At 41.1% G+C, this 23,050-nt stretch overlaps 1 protein-coding gene across 4 annotated transcripts in view; it reads right to left on the bottom strand.

Annotated features, from left to right (window-relative positions):
• The window catches only part of RERE (arginine-glutamic acid dipeptide repeats), a 463,614-nt gene that overhangs the window by 331,666 nt on the left and 108,898 nt on the right, over positions 1-23,050 (bottom strand). The window contains exon 1 of one of the 4 annotated variants that reach the window (XM_037985382.2): positions 15,406-15,824. The exons of the other annotated variants lie outside the window; for them this stretch is intronic. The gene's annotated coding sequence lies outside the window, so the exon portion shown is untranslated. Of the gene's footprint in view, positions 1-15,405; positions 15,825-23,050 lie in introns of those variants that run through there. 4 annotated transcript variants of the gene reach the window in all.

The raw sequence follows: 23,050 nt of genomic DNA, 5'->3' as shown, positions 1-23,050 counted from the left end.
ACCATGAGATATCCAACACTTTCTTATATAACACGATTTATGTTAGAAGATTTTGCCCAACTGTAGGCTAATGCAAGTGTTCTGAGCATGCGTAAGGCAGGCTAGGCTAAGTTATGGAGGTTGGTAGGTTAGGTGAATTCAATTCATTTTCGACATGTATTTTCAACTTAGGATGGGTTTACTGAGACACAACTCCATCTTAAGTCAAGGAGCAGCTATATACTAGAAATCATTGATTTCTATACTTTTTAAATGAGTGAGCTATCTCGTATAGGAATTTTCTCTCAATAAAGCTTTTTTAAAAATCTATTCCAAGCTTTTAATCTAAAGAAATAGTTTTATCAAGTAAAAAATTGATTTTTTGTTTCTTTGTTGAAATTTCAATGGAAAATGGAGCAAATTAAGTATGTTCTGACAGCTTATAAATATAAACTTTGTGGAGACTCAGAATTCTTTCAGAATGAAGGGCAGAATTGAGGATGCAGTTTTTGGCCTTTGGTTCGGTTGTTTCTCTTCTTTTTTTTTTTTTTTGTTTTTTTGGTTTTTTTGTTTTTTTGTTTGTTTTGAGACGGAGTCTCGCTCTGTCGCCGAGGCTGGAGTCCAGTGGCCGGATCTCAGCTCACTGCAAGCTGCGCCTCCCGGGTTTACGCCATTCTCCTGCCTCAGCCTCCCAAGTAGCTGGGACTACAGGCGCCCGCCACCTCGCCCGGCTAGTTTTTTGTATTTTTTTAGTAGAGACAGGGTTTCACCGTGTTAGCCAGGATGGTCTCGATCTCCTGACCTCGTGATCCGCCTGTCTCGGCCTCCCAAAGTGCTGGGATTACAGGCTTGAGCCACCGCGCCCGGCCTGTTTTTCTTCTTTAGTTGAATAAAACTTATAGTTTCTGACATTCCTGCTTTATCCCTTTGATGAAAACATACTGGAATCACTTTGACTAAAATAAACAGCAAATTTCTGGTTGTAGATAGCTACAAATAACTCCTCTATCCTATTACAGACATTCATCAGCAAGACTGAGTAACAAACCAACACCTGGATAAAAATGAAAGGATACAATATCACAAGTACTAATTCAGGTAATATCACATTTCTTAGAGTTATGACACTTCAAAGAAATTTTATACTTCAAATCTAAACAGCAGGCAAGGAATTTACATTTTTTCCCTGAGACAGGAAAGATAATTCAATAATTTCCCCACTGAAGTTTCAGTTCCCATGCCAGAATGTGAGAAGTGAGAGTTCTTCACCTTGAAAATCAAATCACCACAGGGACTAAAAATAAAGGTTATATTCTTCCAAGCAAAGCGATTACAAGACTGACAAATCAAGATGCCCATGGAAGGAGCAATGGATACAGAAAAAAAAAAACAAAAAACTACTAACAGACTTAGCCACTTCCAAAATGGAAACTGTAAATGTGGGAAACTCAGTGAACTGCCCTACACTTGGATCTCATTTTGTGTACCCAAGAGGCTAACATCTGTTCTGCCTCCTTCATAAGGTAGTTGTAAGGATGGAACTAGAGGCCAGTAAAGGCTGTTCGGTAGGTGTAAAGGCTTCTGCCAAGGGAAGTATAATCCTCATTTCATTCTCAAAAAACTCAGTCTCTGTGTTGATAGTCTTCTGCATGTATAAAATTTATACTCTGTATTAGTCCGCCATAACAGAATACCACAAACTGGGTGGCTTAAATAGCAAAAATTTATCGCTTGCAGTTTTGGAGGCTCGAAGTCCAAGATCAAGGTGCCAGCAGATTCACTTTCTAAGTGAGGGCTCTCTTCCTAGCTTGCAAATGGCCACCTTCTGGGGCCGTGTCCTTACATGTCAGAGTGAGCACTGGTCAGCTCTGGTCTCTTTTCCTCTTCTTATAAAGACACTAATCCCATCATGAAGACCCCCACCCTCAGGATCTCATGTAAACCTACCTCCCAAAGGCTCCACCTCCAAATACTACAGCACTTGGGGAAAGGGAAGCTAGGGCTTAAACATAGGAATTTTGAGGCAATGCAATTCAGTCCACGGCACTCGCCTACACAATTTCTTTACTGATTGTCTCTAGGCAGAAATTAAACCTTTGTATCGAGAGAGAAAGGCAGTTTTAAAGGCTGGCTTTAAAGGAGATTGAAGGTAGCTTACTGCGATTTAGACAATGTAAAATAAAATTTAAAAACAGATGAGGGTATTTGGTGGAGAACAAAAGCTAAGAAGTATTAAGTATTTACCTTTGAGCATAGTCCTTAGGTTAACACCTATTCTCACGGGTCACACAGGTTACAAAGCCTTTACTTTTACTTATACAATATTGCTTCTCTTTTCCTTGGAACAAAGGAAAAAGTGGAAGAGAAGGAGAATCGAAAAGATGAAACCATGAATGAGCTGCTACATGAAAGTATGTACTCATGTTCATTTTGTACCTTTTGTTAGATGTGGCCAAAATTTTATTTTATTTTACTTTATTTATTTTTTTTTTTGAGACAGAGTCTCGCTCTGTAGCCAGGCTGGAATGCAGTGGTGCGATCTCAGCTCACTGCAACCTCTGCCTCCCAGGTTCAAGGGGTTCTCCTGCCTCAGCCTCCTGAGTAGCTGGGACTACAAGCGTGCACCACCATGCCCAGCTAATCTCTGTATTTTTAGTAGAGATGAGACTTTACCATGTTGGCCAGGATGGTCTCGATCTCTTGACGTGATCCACCCACCTCCACCTCCCAAAGTGCTGGGATTACAGGCATGAGCCAACGTGCCCGGCCAGCCAAAATTTTATAAGCAAATGGCTCAAAGGAAACTTGATGAGTTACAGGATTCTAAATCTGTAAGTTAGAAAACAAGCCAAAGGTCTGTTTTCTTCTGGTACCAAGAGCTAAGAAAAGTTTATCCTCTATGTTCTCATAAAGAAAGCAGTTTAATACGGTGAACAGCAGCCTTGGGAACCCCTTTATAAACAATTCAGTACACACAAACACTGTTCCACAAGTGTTCATACAAGTCAATGGCCTCAAATCAATACAAGTAAAGCAAACCTGCCAAAAATAAGAAATGCAAAGCCTTCCTTTTTAGGGCTCACCAGAATAAGGAGTTCTTAATGAGGGGGTTCATGGATAGGCTTCAAGGGTTACATAAACCAACTGCAATTTACGTACTCTAACAGTCACAAATTATGTTGTGGGAGAAAGATCATATATTACACCAATACTAAAAGAAGTCCATGATAAAAATAAAGTTAAGGACCTGTATCAAGAATTAACGAACCATCAGGAGAGCCTATCCAAACCATCTTAACAACCAAGGCACTGGGTACTTATATGCCACAATTAGGTTGATGTTAAATTCCAACAAGTAGCTAGTACTGGATAAATGCAGAGTCAAACGCTCTAACTTAGCTTACCCTGGAAGCAGTTCTAACCTCCTCTAAAAAGTGCTCAGTACCCATTGCATAGTAAGCCCTTGAATATGCACTGCTGCGATTATTACTGGATATACCACAAACTCCAAGGTCAGGATCAAATCTTCTGCATTTCTGAGTTCCTTGATCATTAAAATAAATGGTCCTCAATAAACAAAGAAAGTAATACAAACATTTAACTCTACACAGATCTAGCAAATAAAGACCTTAGCAGAATGGGTTTATTTCTAAAAATTGAAACGTATACCTTTGTTTTACAAAATGAAATGTTTTGGAAAATGAAGAACACAGGGAAACTGAGAAGAAATAACACTTATATGGAACCACTAACAAATTAATACTACGGTCATCCCTTGGTATCCAAGGGGAATTGGTTCCAGAATCTCCACAGATACCAATAGCCAGACACTCAAGTCCCTTATATAAAATGGTTCAGTATCTGCACATAACCTACTCACATTTTCCCATATACATTTTTCTTTGTTTGTTTGTTTGAGATGGAGTCTCACTCTGTCACCCACGCTGGAGTGCAGTAGTGTGATCTCCGCTCACTGCAACTACTGCCTCCCAGTTCAAGCGATTCTCCTGCCCCAGACTGCCACGTAGCTGGGACTAGAGGCGCCCGCCACCACACCTGGCTAATATTTTTGTATTTTTAGTAGAGACAAGGTTTCACTATATTGGCGCTGGTCTCTAACTCCTGACCTCAAGTAATCTGTCCGCCTTGGCCTCCCAAAGTGGGAGATCACGCATGGGATTACATGCGTGAGCCACCGTACTTGGCCCAGTATACTTTAAAAATAATCTCTAGATTACGTATAATACCTAATACAATATAAATGCTATATTTTTTAATTTGTTTTTTCTAAACATTTTTGCCCCATAGTTGACTAAATGACACAGAAGCCAAGAATACAAAGGGCTTACTGTAGCATATTTTACATGAACCCTAACCTATCATTGTACCAGAATTATGCCCATTTAAAAATCTAATTAGATTGTATTATTCCTTTTTAAATCTAAACTTTATGCTTTCTGCTTACAAGACAGAGAATGAGGCACATGTAATACATAAGATTTATGGTCCTCATTTCTCCTGCTCCATGACAAATAGTAGAGAAAATAAAAACTATAATACAGCTGGCATCAAAAATGAGCAGTTACACGAAAAAAAAAAAATTAGTAACTAAGAAGGGCTAAAATCCACTACACTGACACCACCAAATGGTAGCAAGTATGTGGAGCAACAGAAACTCTCATTCATTGCTTGTGGGAATGCAAAATGATAGACACCTCGGAAGACAGCATGGCAGTTTCTTACAAAGCTAAACATGCTCTTACCATGCAACACAGAAATCACACACCTTCATATTTACTCAAAGGAGCTGAAAACTCATCTCACCACAAAAAACTGCACACAGATGTTTAAAGCAGCTTTATTCATCAGTGCCAAAACCTGGAAGCAATCCAGATGTCCTTCAGTAGGTAAGCGGATAAATAAACTTCAACACATCTACATGATGGAATATTATTCAGTGATAAAAAGTAGGGAGCTATCATGCTCACAGAGACATGGAGAAACCTTAAGAGAAGTAAACCAATCTGAAAAGACTACATACTGTATGAGGCCAACTAGATGACATCTGGAAAAGTAAACCTATGGAGATATTAAAAAAGGTCAGCGGTGGCCAGGGGCTTGGGGGCAGAGAAGGAGGGATATATAGGGAGAACCCAGGGCATGTTTAGAGCAGTAAAGACTCTTCCATATGAGACTGTAATGGTAGACGCATGTCATCAAACATTTCAAAACCCATGGAATGTATAACACCAAGAGTGAACCTTAACATACACTACAGACTGTAGTTATAAATAATGTATCAATATTGGCTCATCAACAGTAACAATGTACCAAACTAAATCAAGACGTTAATAGGGGAAACTAGGAATTGGGGAGATACGAGAACTCTGTACTTTCTACTCAATTTATCTGTAAACCCAAAACCATTCTAAAAAATAGTCTACTGATTTAATGTTTTAAAATGTTCTAATGTTTTAATCTACCATATAAAATAAAATGCTACTTATCTAAATGCTTAAATGTTAGGCTTGTTAGCAAAACTGAAGAACACCAGTTTTTTTGCCTCCTGCCCAAAAAAAAGGCCAGATTGCTTTAATCCTTATATTTTCCAGCACTTAGTTCTCCTTTTCCATTCAAAGAGCCAGGAAGTGCTAGCCAGAGCAATCAGGCAACACAAAGAAATAAAAGGTATCCAAACAGGAAAAGAAGTCAAGCTATTGCTCTTTGCTGACAATATGATTCTATACCTAGAAAACCCTAAAGACATCATCAAAAGGCTCCTGGTACAATAAACAACTTCAGTAAAGTTTCAGGATACAAAATCAATGTACAAAACTCACAGCATGTCTATACACCAATAATGTTCAAGCTGAGAGCCAATCAAGAATGCAATCCTATTTATAATAGCCATAAAGAAATAAAATAACTAGGAATACATCTAACCAAGGAAGTGAAAGATCTCTGCAAAGAGAACTAGAACACACTGCTAGAAGAAATGATAAATGGGCTGGGCGGGGTGGCTCACGCCTGTAATCCAAGTACTTTGGGAGGTCGAGGCAGGCAGATCACAAGATCAGGAGTTCAAGACCAGCCTGATCAATATGGTGAAACCCCATCTCTACTAAAAATACAAAAACTAGCCAGTCGTGGTGGCCCATACCTGTAGTTCTAGCTCCTCTGGAGACTGAGGCAGAAGAATCATTTGAACCTGGGAGGCAGAGGTTGAAATGAGCCAAGATCACACCTCTGCACTCACACCTAGGTGACAGAGCAAGACTCTATCTCAAACAAAAAAAAGAAAAAGAAAAAGAAAAAAAGAGAAAAAAAATGACAGATGACACAAATGGAAAAACATTTGATGCTCATAGATTAGAAGAATCATTAAAATGAAAAAATCATTAAAATGACTACACTTTCCTAAGCAATCTACAGATTTAATGCTATTCCTATCAAACTACTAATGCCATTTTTCACAGAACTAAACAAAGTAATTCCAAAATTCATATGGAACCAAAAAAGTGCCCGAAGAGCCAAAGAAATCCTAAGGGGGGGGGGGGGGGGGGGGGGGGAACTGGCGGCATCACATTACCCAACTTCAAACTATACTATAAGGCTACAGTAACCAAAACAGGATGGTACGGGTACAAAAACAGACACATAGACCAGTGAAACAGAACACAGAACCCAAAAATAAAGTCATACAACTACAGCCATCTGATCTTTCACAATGCTGACGAAAACAAGCAATGGGTAAAGGACTGCCTACTCAGTAAATGATGCTGGGATAGCTGGCTAGCCATATGCAGAAGAATGAAACTGGATCCCTACCTTTTCCCATATATAAACATTAACTCAAGGTGGATTAAAGATTTAAATGTAAGACCATAAACTGTAAAAATCCCAAAAGAAAACCTAAAAAACACCATTCTGACCCTTGGCTTTGGGAAATATTTTATGACTAAGTCCTCAAAAGCAACTGCAACAAAAACAAACATTGACATCTAGGACCTAATTAAACTAAAGAGCTTCTGTACAGCAAAAGAAACTATCAACAAAGGCGGGGCATGGTAGCTCAGGCCTGCAATCCCAGCATTTTTGGGAGGCCCAGGGGGGCGGATCACCTGAGGTCAGGAGTTTGAGAGCTGCCTGAGCAACATGGTGAAGCTCCATCTCTACTTTAAAAAAAAAAAAAATTAGCCAGGCATGGTGGTGGGTGCCTGTAATCCCAGCTATTTGGGAGGCTGAGGCAGAGAACTGCTTGAACCTTGGAGGCAGAGGTTGCAGTGAGGTGAGATCACGCCACTGCACTCCAATCTGGGTAACAGCGTGAGACTCCATCTCAAAAAAACAAAACTGTCAACAAAGTAAACAGACAACCTACAAAATAGGAGAAAATGTTTACATATCATGCATTTGACAAAGGTCTAATACCCAGAATCTATAAGGAACTTAAACAATACAACAAGCAAAAAAGAACCCCATTACAAAGTAAGCAAAAGGCATTAACAGACATTCCTCAAAAGAAGACATACAAGTGGCCAACAAATATGACAAAATGTTTACATCATTACTCATGAGAGAGATGCAAATCAAAACCAAAATGAAATATCGTCTCACACAAGTCAGAACGGCTATTATTAAAAAGTCAAAAAACAGCAGACACTGGTGAGGCTGGGGATAAAAGGGAACAGTTATACATTGTTGGTGGGAATGTAAATTTGTTCAGCCACTGTGGAAAGCAGTTTGGAGATTTCTCAAAGAACTCAGAACTGCTATGCAAACTAGCAATCCCATTACCGGGTATACATGCAAAAGAAATTAAATTGTTCTACCAAAAATACAGATGCACTCATATGTTCATTGCAGCACTATTCACAATACCAAAGACATGGAATCAACGTAGGAACCCAGCAATGATGGACTGATAAAGAAAATGTGGTACAGGCTGGGTGCAGTAGCTCATGCCTAATTCCGGCACTATGGGAGGCAGAGGTGAGCAGATCGCCTGAGCTCAGGAGTTGGAGACTAGCCAGGGCAACATGGTAAAACCCTGTCTCTACTAAAAATACAAAAATTAGCCAGGTGTGGTGGCACACATCTGTAGTCCCAGCTACTCAGGAGGCTGAGGCAAGAGAATCACTTGCACCTGCGAGGTGGAGGTTGCAATGAGCTGAGATTGTGCCACTGAATTCCAGCCTAGGCAACAGAGTGAGACTCTCCAATAAACAAACAAGGCCGGGCGCGGTGGCTCATGCCTATAATCCCAGCACTTTGGGAGGCCGAGGTGAGTGGATCACCTGAGGGTCAGGAGTTCGAGACCAGCCTAGTCAACATGGTGAAACCCCATGTCTACTAAAAATACAAAAAAAATTAGCTGGGCGTGGTGGCGGGTACCTGTAGTCCCAGATACTTGGGAAGCTGAGGCACGAGAATCGCTTGAACCCAGGAGGCAGAGATTGCAGTGAGCCGAGATCACACCACTGCACTCCAGCCTGGGCAACAGTGAAACTCTGTCTCAAAAAATGAATAAACAGGCCGGGCGTGGTGGCTCAAGCCTGTAATCCAGCACTTTGGGAGGCCGAGACGGGCGGATCACGAGGTCAGGAGATCGAGACCAGCCTGGCTAACACGGTGAAATCCCGTCTCTACTACAAAATACAAAAAAAAAAAACAAAAAACAAAAAAACTAGCCGGGTGCGGGGGTGGGCACCTGTAGTCCCAGCTACTCGGGAGGCTGAGACAGGAGAATGGTGTAAACCCGGGAGGCGGAGCTTGCAGTGAGCTGAGATCCAGCCACTGCACTCCAGCCTGGGCGACAGAGTGAAACTCCGTATCAAAAAATAAAAATAAAAATAAATAAACGAACAAACCAATAGAAAATGTGGTACATATATACACCATGGAATACTATACTACCTTTAAAGAGAATGAAACCATATCCTTTCCAGCAACATAGATGTAGCTGGAGGCCATTATCCTAAGCAAATTAACGCACAAACAGAAACCCAAATACCACATGTTCTCACTTATAAGTGGGAGTTAAACAATGGGTACTCATGGACATAAAGATGGCAACAATAGACACTGTGGACTGCTAGAGAGGAAAGGCGGGAGAAGGGATGAAAAACTGTTAGGTACTCTGCTCACTCACTACCTGGCTAATGGGATCATTCATATCCCAAACCTCAGCACCACAGTATATACTCATGCAACAAACCTACACATGTACCACTTGAATCTAAAAATAACAGCTGAAGGCCAGGCACAGTGGCTCATGTCAATAATCCCAGCACTTTGAGAGGCTGAGGCGAGTGGATCACCTGAGGTCAGGAGTTCGAGACCAGACTGGCCAACATGGTGAAACCTCATCTCTACTAAAAATGCAAAAACTAGCAGGGTGTGGTGGCGGGTGCCTGTAGTTCCAGCTACTCAGGAAGCTGAGGCAGGAGAATAGCTTGAACCCAGGAGGCAGAAGTTATAGTGGGCTGAGATTGCGCCACTGCACTCCAGCCTAAGAAACAGAGCAAGACTCCGTCTCAAAAATAAAAAATAAAATAAAAGCAGTTGAAATTATCAAAAAGAAAAAAATTGCAAATAAAATGTAATGGATGTACTACTGAAAAAAATAATAAGATCTAAACTCAAACTGCTCTTGCACTCAACACACTTAAGAGTAAATACCGTTACAGTCCTTTCCACAAACATCTAACATATCGAGAAAGGTGAATATTTCATTACTGAACATTTACTTTAAGAATTATGTGAGAATTATGATCTGTAGAGCACAGGCTCTGAAAGAAAGGAAGTTGGCTAGATAAGTGGCCAAAAAACATACACATAAGATGAAAACTTGTCTGCATCACTTTCCTTCCACTCAAAAAAGAAGGTAACAGTAAGAAATAAATAGCAAAAAACAAAATAAAAAAATGTTCAAATGTTCAATCTAGATACAGGTTTTTCTGTATAATTTAATCAATTAATAAATAAATACACATGTATCTTTCTTCCCCCAACCACACCCCCACACACAACTTTTTAAAGTTCCTGGATAATGTTCTGAACTATTTTTTTATGTTTTACATGTAACTTATGCAAACCATTCACTTTACTAAGCAAATGAACAGTAGTATCTGTGGCCAAAAATAATAAGATTTAAAATTCTGAGTCCTTCCAAAAGAATAACTTGTATTAAATCTTTGGAATAGAAAAAAAAAAGTTCATATTAGGGAGTAGATCTGGGTATTGAAGGGCCTGTCTTTTTTTGTTGGTAATGCCAAAGAATGTCGTCACATAAGACTCACCTTATAATATTATATACGTATAAGTTATCAATTACATATATTTAACATTTTAAGTGAAAGCAAGTTTATTAAGAAAGTAAAGGAATAAAGAATAGTATACTCTTTAGGCAGAGCAACAGCCTATATTTAACATTTTTTAAATGTTTAAAATGATAAAGCTGGTGAGTAAAACAACAAAAACATCTTTGAGTGATATAGATCAGCAGAATTTCTCTAGTCTCATTCCTGAGAGACCACCACATAAAAATAACTTGATTATCTGCTTCTGTATGTGAAACTCAGGTTGTTTGTGCAAAACATAAACTGCCCCAACTAAGAAATCCTGAGGAACATGCAAAAGGAGGTACTTTCACTGTCATTTTATTAAAAGGCACACAAGTAAAGTCATTACTGCTGTTGAGGTTCAAAACCAGCAGAGACCTGAATATACCACTGTTTCTACCCAGCTATTTTAAAATCATTGGTAGATAATGTGGTAAGCTACTGGTAAATACAGCTGTGAATACAGCAGCACACACCATCTAGAGGCTTTTGACTTAAGCAATTTTTCAAATGCACAGTATATTTACATTCTTTTGTTCCTTTGAAGCCCACCAGTCACATATAAATGAACCCTTTCTTAAAATTACAACTACAAAAGCTCATTCATCTTGTGGAAAACAAGATATGAGAAACAGATCTAATAGGTCAGCTTTAGAACAAGTGATTATTTCGAATCATTAATGGCATAAACACTTTACTTTTTCTATTTTTATTTTTTTAAATAGATAGAGACAGGGTCTCGCTCTGTTGCCAAGGCTAGTCTTGAACTTCTGGACTCCAGAGATAGAGATCTTCCCAATTATGGCCTCTCAAAATGCTGAGATTTTGAGCCACTGCACCTGGTCCCAACACTTTACTTTTATAATGATCTCCCATACTTACCCATTACATTCTTATTATCTTAACAAGGAGTTTCTGATTAACACTCTAAAATTAAATGTTTTCTACTTTTTTGTTTTTCAATGAGACAGGGTCTTGCTCTGTCACTCTGGCTGGAGTGCAGTGGTGCAATCATGGCTCACTGACCTGCTGAGCAATGTAAGTTTCACAAATCATCATGCTCACTTTTATTTGCTTTGTCCTCCTCCACTGGAAAATAAATGCTATGAGAACAGAGACTTCATCTTTTTTGTATCTTCAGCAACTAAAATAGTACCTAGTACATAATTAGTGCTCATTATATTAACTATTCACTGTTTTCCAATGCTAAGCATGGTCCTAAGCATTTCGTAAATCCTGTAAGTAGACTCATTATTTTCTGGTATGAGAAAACAGTTACAGAGGCTAAATAACTTAACTCAGGTGTCACAGTGAGTAAGTGGTAGAACTAAGAATAGAACTCAAATTCAGACAGCCTATTTACCACTACGCTGTACTGAATAAATTAATGAATCACATCAGAGTTCAATGATAACTTTAAAAACTGAGTAAAAGTATGCTAATTTTCCTATTGACTAAACATCGACATTATTGTGTTTTATTATAAATATTTAAGTATGTGAACTATTTCATGGATTAATTAGATTTTAGAGGACAAGTCTAAGACCCCAATCATCATTAATATGTGCAATTGGATAACATAACCTGAAAAAAGATTCACAAATGAACTTGTGACACAACCTGTTTGAATGGGATATAGGATACCTATTCCCTCTATTCTTCCTTGGATTCAGCAGTCTGCTGCCAATCTAAATGTTTTAATTTCTTTTAATTAGAGAAAACATTTTCTACATAAGTTACAATTAAATTATCACATTTTCTAGAAAATACTGCACTCTACTGCTTCATTCTAGGTTGTCTGAAGATGGACCAATTTCTCCAATGAATTAAAAAAATCTTAGTCTAAGACAAGCTCTCTTTCTACCTAGCCACCCCCACGAGATGCCACTCCCCCAACAACCCTCAGCCCCCATCTTCTATCAGCAAACTGGGCCTCTGACAAAGGTACCACATGTATAGTATCAGGTTTAGTTATAATCAGATTTCAATCAAGTTTGTTTCTATGACTTTTGCTCCTTTTTAAAAATGCAGCGGATAAGCTGGGCGCGGCGGCTCATGCCTGTAATCCCAGCACTTTGGGAGGCCGAGGTGGGTGGATCATAAGGTCAGGAGTTTGAGACCAACCTCGCCAACATAGTGAAACCCCATCTCTACTAAAAATACAAAAATTAGCCAGGCATGGTGGGTGGCACATGCCTGTAGTCCCAAGCTACTCGGGAAGCTGAGGCTGGAGAATCACTTGAACCCGGGAGACGGAGGTTGCAGTGTAGCCAGAGGTTGCACTCCAGCGTGGGTGACAGAGTAAGACTCCATCTCAAAAAAAATAAAAATAAAAATAAATGTAGTAGATAATAACAGCTCTGGACAGTAGTATCTACTCAATAGGAAGGCAGACAATAAAGAGACCAGACCATTGAGAATCTATGTCAGTCACATTACAATCTATGTTACAGCCTGAAAAGCCTGACTTTTGTTACATGCCTATATTCAAACACTCGAATCTACTCATAAATACTTTCTAATAACTTGAAACCAATAACACTATAAAATGTAAAGTTTGTCACACATGCCCCTGAGCAGACATTTCTAAAAGCTTCCATTTACCACCCAGCCCATGGCCAAACTGCTGTTGGTCAATGGGTTGCTCAGGTCCTTTTGTACAATGTTAACAAGAGGTAAGACACGAGGGGGGAGCATTCTAGCCACCTTATCTCCAATGATGCTAACATTTATTTCTGTTTGAGTTTTACAAACTAATCCTAGACTAGTAAACAAAGAACCCATTTTTTATTGTTGATTTTTACACAAAATATTGGCTTCCTATGTAATTATAAAATGGATGGCTCTATCGGCTTCTCAGACTACACAATAGCAAGCAAAACCCTTTGGCCTTGGAAAAGCATGGTAAATATAATACCTACTAATAAGTTACATGGTTTACCAATTTCCTCAAAACCAAAAATAAATCTCTCACAAGTAAACTATTAAATAACAAAAGCTTGTCTTGTTCTATCACTTGCTTAAAAGCAAGCACGGTGGCATGGGAAAGGGATTAAGAAACACAGCCAGTCAAGTCCATAATACCTCCAGTGTAAGATAAAACTACCCTGTAGGAGCAGCCAATGCATTCTGACCTAACAGCTGTACAGTTGCACTAATTAAAATGAAAAGCTAGTCTGCATCACACACAGGCAATTCACTGAACCTTACTGACAAGTTGATGGGGTTTACCATCACAGTCTTCCCTCCCCTAACCTACAATGTAAAAAATAAATTGCCATATAGCTGAAGGTACCAGAATGGGGCTGAGGGGAATACACACACACAAACACACACACACTCCCTCCCTCCCTCTTTCAGGCATTTCAGAAATAATCACAATCATGTAGATTGGAACACATCCTATACGCTATAAAAACACACACACAAAGGAAGTGGTACAGCTACATTACGTCAGCTCTTGCCTCAATTCATAAATGCAAAAACCACAAAACAAGACAAAAATCTAAACGGCCTTTTTCTGGAAACCTTAGAGTGAATAAATGTAGGTTAAGTCTTTAAATATGTTATTGAACACTTCTCGCTGATGCATTGCTTTCATCAGCCACGGGGAGGGAAAAAGTGTAATCTCAGTCAATTCTATCATGCAACCAGATCAAATAACATTTCAAGTGCAGCCTGCCAAGCGCCAGCGCCTGCCGGAGTACAATGAGCGCTCGAGTGCTCTGGACTGAAAAACCATCTTTCACTGTGGCCAGGGATCTTTATAAAATAGTTTAAACACTACTAAATTACAGAGTTAGAAAAAAAAAAAATACAAGCTCAAATCTGCTGGCCCCACACTATTGTGAAGTTGCTGTTAAGCATCTAAAACTCTGCCTTGTGTAATTTACTAGGCAATGTAAATATTCAGAAAGGCAACTGCCTCTTAGAGCCTAAATCTAACACATGCATAAAAATGTAGAGTTAGTTGTGCTTCTGGAAATAATTGCCCACAGATCAACGTGCTTACATGGGATATTGTTCCCATCTGTAAGGTTTCAAATCATGTCTACTTTAAATTTGGAGTTTCCAGAAAGAGAGGAAAAAAAAAAAAACCAGAACTCAAAACAGTAATTTTGGCAAAGTGAGGACTTCGTTAAATCTGTTCTCAACTTTTACTCAGTGTCTCAATCTTAAAACACAGAGGCACACAATTTCAAAGGGGAAATGGAATTTCTCTGTAGACACCCGTGTTCATTTACAGACCATTTTCTAGATTTTCCGTGTGGCTAGGAGGCCTCCAGCCAAACAATGCCCACAGAGCGCGGGGCACATGTGCGCCAGGGAAGCTTAAAGGCTGCAAGTAAAACAAAGTAACCTATTACAGGAGTTTCTTTCTAAGCAAACAAAAAGTGGTCAAGCAGGTCTCCCTACAGTTTCAGAAAACAAGAGTTGAGTAAACAAGAGAGGAGAAACAAGGAAGACAGCACCTCACACTAAAAAATTCTCTTAACAATTTAAACATAAAACAATCTTCAAGACTACCTCCGCATTTTAGCTACTCTGGCAAAATAACAGTAGTTTGGTCCAAGAAGAAAATTTCATTTGTCACTTAAGTAGCCTCAAGTCAAATCCATCAGATTCATTTTATTTTTAAACTTCAATTTATTCCACAGTAATGCAATGAAGTTTCTGATTAAACAGCGACTTCTGCATTATACTCCGCTCAACTTCAAAAGCACTTTCCTTTCAGAAGAAAAATATTTTTTTTGTATTTTTAAATAGTGTTTTCTCTACACCTCCTCCCCCCCAAAAAATGTTTTCTGTTCGATTTATTTAACTGAGATTTCCAGAGTTTAGGGCTACTGAAAAACTAGTGAGCCCAAGAGAAATGCAATAGGACAGGGCAAATACTGACTTCCCGTTCCTGGAAAGCCATCATCATTCTTGGGAACACCCAAGTTCCATCTTTCTAGGGTCGGCTGGAACACTCCGTGCACCCACCCCGAAAGCCCCCCACCCCCCACCCGCACTTGTCCAACTTTCTGGCCCGGCCCGAGACTCGCGTCCCCCTCGAAGCACGAGGCCGCCGGCCACTTGCCTGCGGCCCGCCTGTGGAAGGATCTGAGACCGCAGGGCCTGGTCCTCCTCCTCCTCCAGCGCAGGGCCCCGCCAACTCCGGACCGTGGAAAGAGGCGGCGTGGGCGGGCAGGTGGGGACTCGGGGAGAGAAGTGCACTTGCTAAAACAAAAGGAAGCCTAAGCGGCCGCAGGGCAGCACCACACCAGCGCAGGTCCCCGTTGCTCGGCAGCTCCAGGAGGCGGTGGCCGAGCGGGACCCCGCCCGCTAGGGATGCGGCCGCTCCGGCCCGCGCCTGCTGCCCACGGCCGCGGCACTCGGCTCGCGCTCCTTCAGCCCGGGAGGCCGGGCCACCACTGCCACATGCCGGTGACCCAGACGCCGGGAGAGAAAGAGCAGCCTCCCCGCGACGGCGGCGGCCGGCAAAACCCGGGCTGGAGCCCAGCCCGCTCGACGCGCGCCCCTGCCGGCCGCCGCCGCGCGCGCGCGCGCGCACACACACACACACACACACACACACACCGCGCACACACACACACACCGCGCGCGCGCGCGCGCGCACACACACACACACACACACACACAATGCCAGCTGCAATTTTATCTCCTTCGTTGCTTGGCCGGCCTCCACCCCCCCACCACCACCCCCCCCTCGCCAATTCAGTCCTCCCTCCCCTCCGACAGCCGGAACTGGGAGCCTGCGTGATTGATGGCAGCTCTTAATAGCGTGGTCAGCTAGAAAATGCATCTGCAAGCAAGACATTAAAGAGGCAGCGCATCCCTGTGAGTGATCAGCATTTCACACATCCTAGAGCTGCCTCTGCTTCTGCCAGGAATATTAATGCCAACCACCTCTGACGTCTAACAAATGCAGATGAAACAACCAACAATCACAGACAAGCTAAACATTTGTTTCAAAGATGCACCGAGAGAAAGCAGCATTGTTTGGTGTCAAACAACACTTCTGACCCCAGTTTTCCTTACACATTAAGAATTCTCTGTAAGTCATTTGTTTAAAAATCTCACCAATCCCTTTTCCACAAGTAAATAAAGATCCATCTGTTAGACAAGACATACTTAAATTGTGCATGATTGAAATTCATCTAATAAGGAAGGAAAATAAATGCACATTCCTTACCATGTGGCTTTAAATAAACATATAACCTACCAGCTACCAGATTCCAGACTCCCCTATTAATTCAATTTTTCTGTGCATCTTAACAGATTACCAACTGTTAATTTCAAACTAATTTCTTACCCACCACCAATTAAGTCTGGTAATATATATATATACACACATATATAAACTTGCTAAATTTTATTAAAATTAAAGTACATTTAAACCATGTATTCTCTAGTGGTGATAAGATTACCAACTGTTAATTTCAAACTGATTTCTTACCCACCCCCAATTAAGTCTGGTAAAAAATATATATATATCAACTTGCTAAATTTTATTAAAATTAAAGTACATTTAAACCATGTATTCTCTAGTGGTGATAGCCAAGATCATTTTGTCGTCTCAAAGAAGACATTGTATAAGAATTTTTAAAATGTATTCCTATAAAATACAAATTCTAAGTATTAAGTTCACTCAGTGTCAACCCAAATTAGAAAGGTACAAGCTCAAAATTTAAATGATTACTCCTGGTATCTTCACTATTACACCTTTCCCCTTCCAGGCAAGTTTCATGGAACTCTCAAATAACTTCATAAATGTTAATTAGACTTTCCAAGGCCCTATAAAGTGACTGTATTATCGGGTACTCTCTTTCCAATAAATAGAGAAATTTAGACAGATTAAAGTGATTTGCCTGTGGTCTCTCAACAAGATGGGGGTGGGGCCAGGCTGAAGAGAACCCAGGGGTCCTGTCTTGCTGCCACAGATAGCCAAACAGACACGCACATGCACGTTTGCTATTTAAAGATAACTCTGCTGATCTCTTTTTAAAGACAAATCAAGTTATTCTACAAGACATAGAAATATCTGTCTCAAACTCCTAACACAGCACATGTACTGAGCAAGAGCTGATGAGGCATAATGTCTTTGCCCCCCGAAAGGTGGCTGTGATCACAACACAAATCAGAGATGGTCTGTAGTGCAAATCTAGCTCTGCTATAAGCTCCACTAAACACCATTCCTCAGTGAAACCATCCTGAGGGGGACCTGTGACTTGAAAATCTGCTTCATAACCAAGTGGCTATGAGATTATTCCACATATGTCAGAGATGAAACTGATCCTAAAGCCTTGCTGCAAAGCTACTCCTGTACTTGGACACACTTCCAATTTTCTAACCAGCTACATCCAGACACATGGCACAGGCTGAAAAGAATTTTTTTCTTTTCTGCAGACCATTTTAAAAGTGCTGGTTTACACTGAGTTGGAATAGGCTGGTGAGAAGCAGCAAACTGCTCTATTCTGAATTCACACTGTACCTAGTCTCTCAGGGATTCTAAATGCTTTGACAGCATTTTATGCCCCTCAAATTCTTTGTGCTCATCTTGCACCGGCTGCTAATCCAACCTGCACCCAGCCCCCCACCTTCCAGTTACACCAGTTTTTCCACTTCCCCCAGGTATAGGGATTTCTACCACAGGTCAGTATGCTCCTTCCCACTAGAGCAGGAATAATCTCCCTGCAGCCCCCAACAGCCACTCACAGACCATTTAAAGCCTCCTTCAGATCTCAGGTCAAACATCACTTTTTCAGAGAAGCTTCCCCTGAGACCCCATTCTAGGTCAAGTTCCTTTAAGTTCTCATAGAACTGTGTTCCTCCTTCACAGCATTGATCTCGGTTTGTAATTCATGGGTGTGATTTTTTTTATTAACACTCATAGCCCCTTCTAAACACTTCCATAGAGTTCTATGTTTCCTCATAATGTAGATTTGTATCAGGTACACAAATCTGTGGAATGAATAAATGAACTGATGTCAACAACACTGCTTTACTCACTCCATATATTCTCTGCACATTTCTTTTTTTATTTCTTTTTTATTTTTTTTGAGACAGAGTCTCACTCTGTCGCCCAGGCTGGAGTGCAGTGGCCGGATCTCAGCTCACTGCAAGCTCCGCCTCCCGGGTTTACGCCATTCTCCTGCCTCAGCCTCCCGAGTAGCTGGGACTATAGGCGCCCGCCACCTCGCCCGGCTAGATTTCTTTTGTGTGTTTTTCAGTAGAGACGGGGTTTCACCGTGTTAGCCGGGATGGTCTTGATCTCCTGACCTCGTGATCCGCCCATCTCGGCCTCCCAAAGTGCTGGGATTACAGGCATGAGCCACCGCGCCCGGCCCTCTGCACATTTCTTGGCACAAAGAAGCCTATCTCAAATAAGTAGCATCTATGCAAATAAGAATCTCTTCTATTGGCCGGCACGGTGGCTCACGCCTGTAATCCCAGCACTTTGGGAGGTAATCCCAGCACTTGGCAGTCGGGCGGATCATGAGGTCAGGAGATCGAGACCATCCTGGCCAACACGGTGAAACCCCGTCTCTATTAAAAATACAAAAACTTAGCCAGACGTGGTGCCGGGCACCTATAGTCCCAGCTACTAGGGAGGCTGAGGCTGAAGAGTGGCGTGAAACCGGGAGGCGGAGCTTGTAGTGAGCCAAGATCATGCCACTGCACTCCAGCCTGGGTGGCAGAGCAAGACTCCATCTCAAAAAACAAAAAACAAATCTCTTCTATTAACCTTTAAAAGCCTAGTAAGCCAAGAGTGGTGGTTCACGCCTGTAGTCCCAGTCACTGAGGAGGCTGAGACAGGAGGATCCTTTGAGCCTAGGAGTTTGAGTCCAGCAACATAACAAGACTAAGTCTCTAAAAAAACAAAGGAAAATTAAGAAATCTAGTAAAAAGGACTTTTATCCCATTTTATGAAGATATAAATAATTGTGCCTGGGGTTACTCAAAAACACGGAGATCCTCACTAGGGTCCTATTTCCAAGCTACACTTTTTTTTTAAGAGTTAATGAAGTATAGAAGCCATTGCTAGTTTATTCAAGCTAAGTTCTTCCTATTACCCGGCCTTGCAGGGATATGCAAACAGCCACAGGTAAACTGGACAGAGGACTAAATCTTGTACACACACAGAGCAATATAAACAGAATATAAAACTTAGAAAGTACTTTGTACACTAGTTTGTCTTCAAAGCCCCTCAGAATCCAAAAGCACTACCAAATTCTGCTGTAAATGAAGGGAGTTCATTCTTACCTTTTACACTGAACTTACTTTATTTTCATGTTTTTTTTCCTAAGTAACAGACCTGACATGGAAGCCTTCGAAAGAACTCTTTCCACCTAGGAACTCAATGGTGGGTCTACTCCTCAAAGTAAAACATTTGTTTTAACCCTCATTAGTATGAGTTTGTAAATTACTTTTTGAAGAGGAGAAATCAAAGTTATTACAACAAAAACTACAATTTTTCAGGTGTTTTGCACATGACCACATGAAAAAGTAAAAGAAAGATTATGCAAGGTAAATGAAAAAAATATTAGATATACCACATCCCTCCCAAATTAATACTCATTATGACTGTCAGCATTCCACAAGGGATTCCTTGGTTCCCACATGTTATCTCCCTGGCCTGGTCTACACCATTGCTTCTTTTTGTCCTAAGCGCCATTCCACACAAATTCCAGCTCTTGGTTTCCATAACACCCATCATTTATCAAAACAACCCTGTCAAGTTGAGTACCATTAACAGATAATGAGAGGAGACAACAGATGTGGCTGGAAGCAAAGCACTCCATATTCTACAGGCCTCAGCATGCAGCCAAGTGAGCTGACATCTGACTTTATCCTAACAGTTATAATTAAATCGAAAGTCTAGTTAAACTAACATTAAAGCTATGACCAGAAACAGCACACAGGAGAAATGTGAAAGCGAACCATAGCACTAGCTGAACAGGACCCACATTATTCCAGACCCTTAACCGGGAGCAACCACCCTGCATTTACACTCTCCACTACTTGCTCTGTCACAGCAAAGGAACAATCTTAGCCATATTTTCCAAAGATGGCAACTTTGGGCCACTGCCCAAGACCACCGAGGCAGCAAGGAGACTGCATTTTTACATGAAAGTTCAAACAGTAGCACTCATTTAATAACATTAATAAGGGTCAAAATTATAACTCTCAAGTTAGAGACAACATTCTTTCCCATAGCATTATCCAGTACAACCATTCAGACCAAGTAATTTAGCTCTCCCATATCAAAATGTCAACAGCCCAAAGTTACCACGCAAACAGTGCCTGATTCAAGGGTTGTATTAGTACCAGTTAGCTATGTCCACATAGGATGCTAGGGTGGAAAGGATTTGATCTGTTATCACAGTCTCCCCTTTTATGTACAGTTTTGCTTTCCAAGGCTTCAGTTACCCTCAGTCAGCTACAGTTCAAAAACAGGTGACTAGCCGGGCGCGGTGGCTCACGCTTGTAATCCCAGCACTTTGGGAGGCCGAGGCGGGCGGATCACAAGGTCAGGAGATCGAGACCATGGTGAAACCCCGTCTCTACTAAAAAATAGAAAAAAATTAGCCGGGCGCAGTGGCGGGCGCCTGTAGTCCCAGCTACTCAGGAGGCTGAGGTAGGAGAATGGCGTGAACCCGGGAGGCGGAGCTTGCAGTGAGCCGAGATTGCGCCACTGCACTCCAGCCTGGGCGACAGAGCGAGACTCCGTCTCAAAAAAAAAAAAAAAAAAAAAAACAGGTGACTAAGGCACAGTAAGATACTTTTGAGAGGCCACATTGATATAATTTTCATTACAATGTATTGTTATAATTGTTCTATTTTATTAGTTATTGATAATTTCTTAATTTTCCTTATACATTAAACTTTATCATAGGTAGGTATGTGTAGGAAAATAGTAAAAACAGGGTTCAGTACTATCCAGTTTCAGGAACCCACTGGGGCCTTGGAACACATTCCCAAGAGTAAGATGAAACAACTGTCCTATACAGAATATGGAGGGATATGGTTTGGCTCTGTGTCCCCACCCAAATCGCATCTTGTAGCTCCCATAATTCCCATGTGCTGTGGGTGGGACCCGGTTGGAGACAACTAAATCATGGGAGCGGGTCTTTCCCATGCTGTTTTCGTCACAGTGAATAAATCTCACATCATCTGATGTTTTTGGCTTTTTTGTTGTTGTTGTTGTTTTTGAGGTGGAGTCTCTCTGCCCCCCAGGCTGGAGCACAGTGGCGCAATCTTGGCTCACTACAACCTCCACTCACTAAAACCTCCGCTCACCGCAACCTCCGCTCACCGCAACCTCCAACTCCCAGGTTCAAGCAATTCTCCTACCTCAGCCTTTTGAGTAGCTGGACCTACAGGCGCATGCCACCACACCCAGCTAATTTTCTATTTTTAGTAGAGATGAGGTTTCACCATGTTGGCCAGCTGGTCTCGAACTCCTGACCTCAGGTGATCCACCCACCTCAGCCTCCCAAAGTGCTGGAATTACAGGCATGAGCCACCGAACCCGGCTGATCTGATGGTTTCAAAAACAGGAGTCTCCCTGCACAAGCTCTCCATCTCCTTGCCAGCTGTAATCCATAGAAGACCTGACTTGCTCTTCTTTGCCTTGCGCCATGATTGTGAGGTCTCCCCAGCCATGTGGAACTGTAAGTCCATTAAACCTCTTTTTCTTCCCCGTCTCTGGTATGTCTTCATCAGTAGCATGAAAACATACTAATATATGAAGTTACAATTTTAAGCAAACTATTTCTTTTGCTTTTCCAACTCACCAAAATGTCACTAGACAACAAACTCTAGAGTTTTTAAAATAAAAAAGAAAAATATAAAAGTTTTGAAGCTCTTTTAGATTTTTTTTTTCTTTTATTGAGACAGGGTCTCACTATGTTGCCCAGGTTGGTCTTGAACTCCTAAGCTCAAGCAATCCACCCACCTTGGCCTCCCAAAGTGCTAAGATTAAGGGTGAGCCACTGTACCCAGCCCTCTTATAGATTTTGTTTTAGAGTATATGTTCCTATGGAAAATCCAAGCAATTACACTTAACAGGCTGAAGGTTTACCAAGTTCTTCTCTAGAACGTATGTACAAAAGCGTGCACGCATACATAAAAACATACGTATTCATTTGTCTGAGGGTTCACTTGTTGATTTATGTCACAAAGATAAATCCTACTATTTATGTTATACAGCAACTCACTTCTCTCACTTTAGAGCAGACCATTAACATCCCATTCCTGTTTATAAATGCACATAACTGAACAGTGTGGGAGTCTCATTATATAACAAGCCCCTTATTGAGTCTTTTTCGTATTTTTTATTCATAGACAGTGCTACAACAAACTTCTTTGTACATACATGTATTTCTACAGCGAAGGAATCCCTAGTTCAGTGAATATGCACTCCTTCAGAGAGAGTCAAACAGCCATCCAAAAGCTGTACAACTTATACTCTTACCAACAGTGGGTCCTGGTCCTATTCCCATATTCTGGTTTTTTGTTGGTTTGGTTTTGGATTTTGCACTCTCCTGGATCTCCTACCTTTCCAGTCATTCTTTCTTTCCAAGACTCCTCCTAAATACAGGTAGTCCCTGTCAAGCCTCCTCTTATCACACTCTGCCATCTCTCATCAGTGAGGAGATTCACTCTCAAGCTGCTTCGTGCTTGCGATTCCAAAATTTGATTTTTCCAGCTAAACTTGC

Source organism: Chlorocebus sabaeus, chromosome 20, assembly GCF_047675955.1.
Source record: "Chlorocebus sabaeus isolate Y175 chromosome 20, mChlSab1.0.hap1, whole genome shotgun sequence".
Lineage (NCBI taxonomy): Eukaryota > Metazoa > Chordata > Mammalia > Primates > Cercopithecidae > Chlorocebus > Chlorocebus sabaeus.
This window is presented reverse-complemented; position numbering and strand designations above follow the sequence as displayed.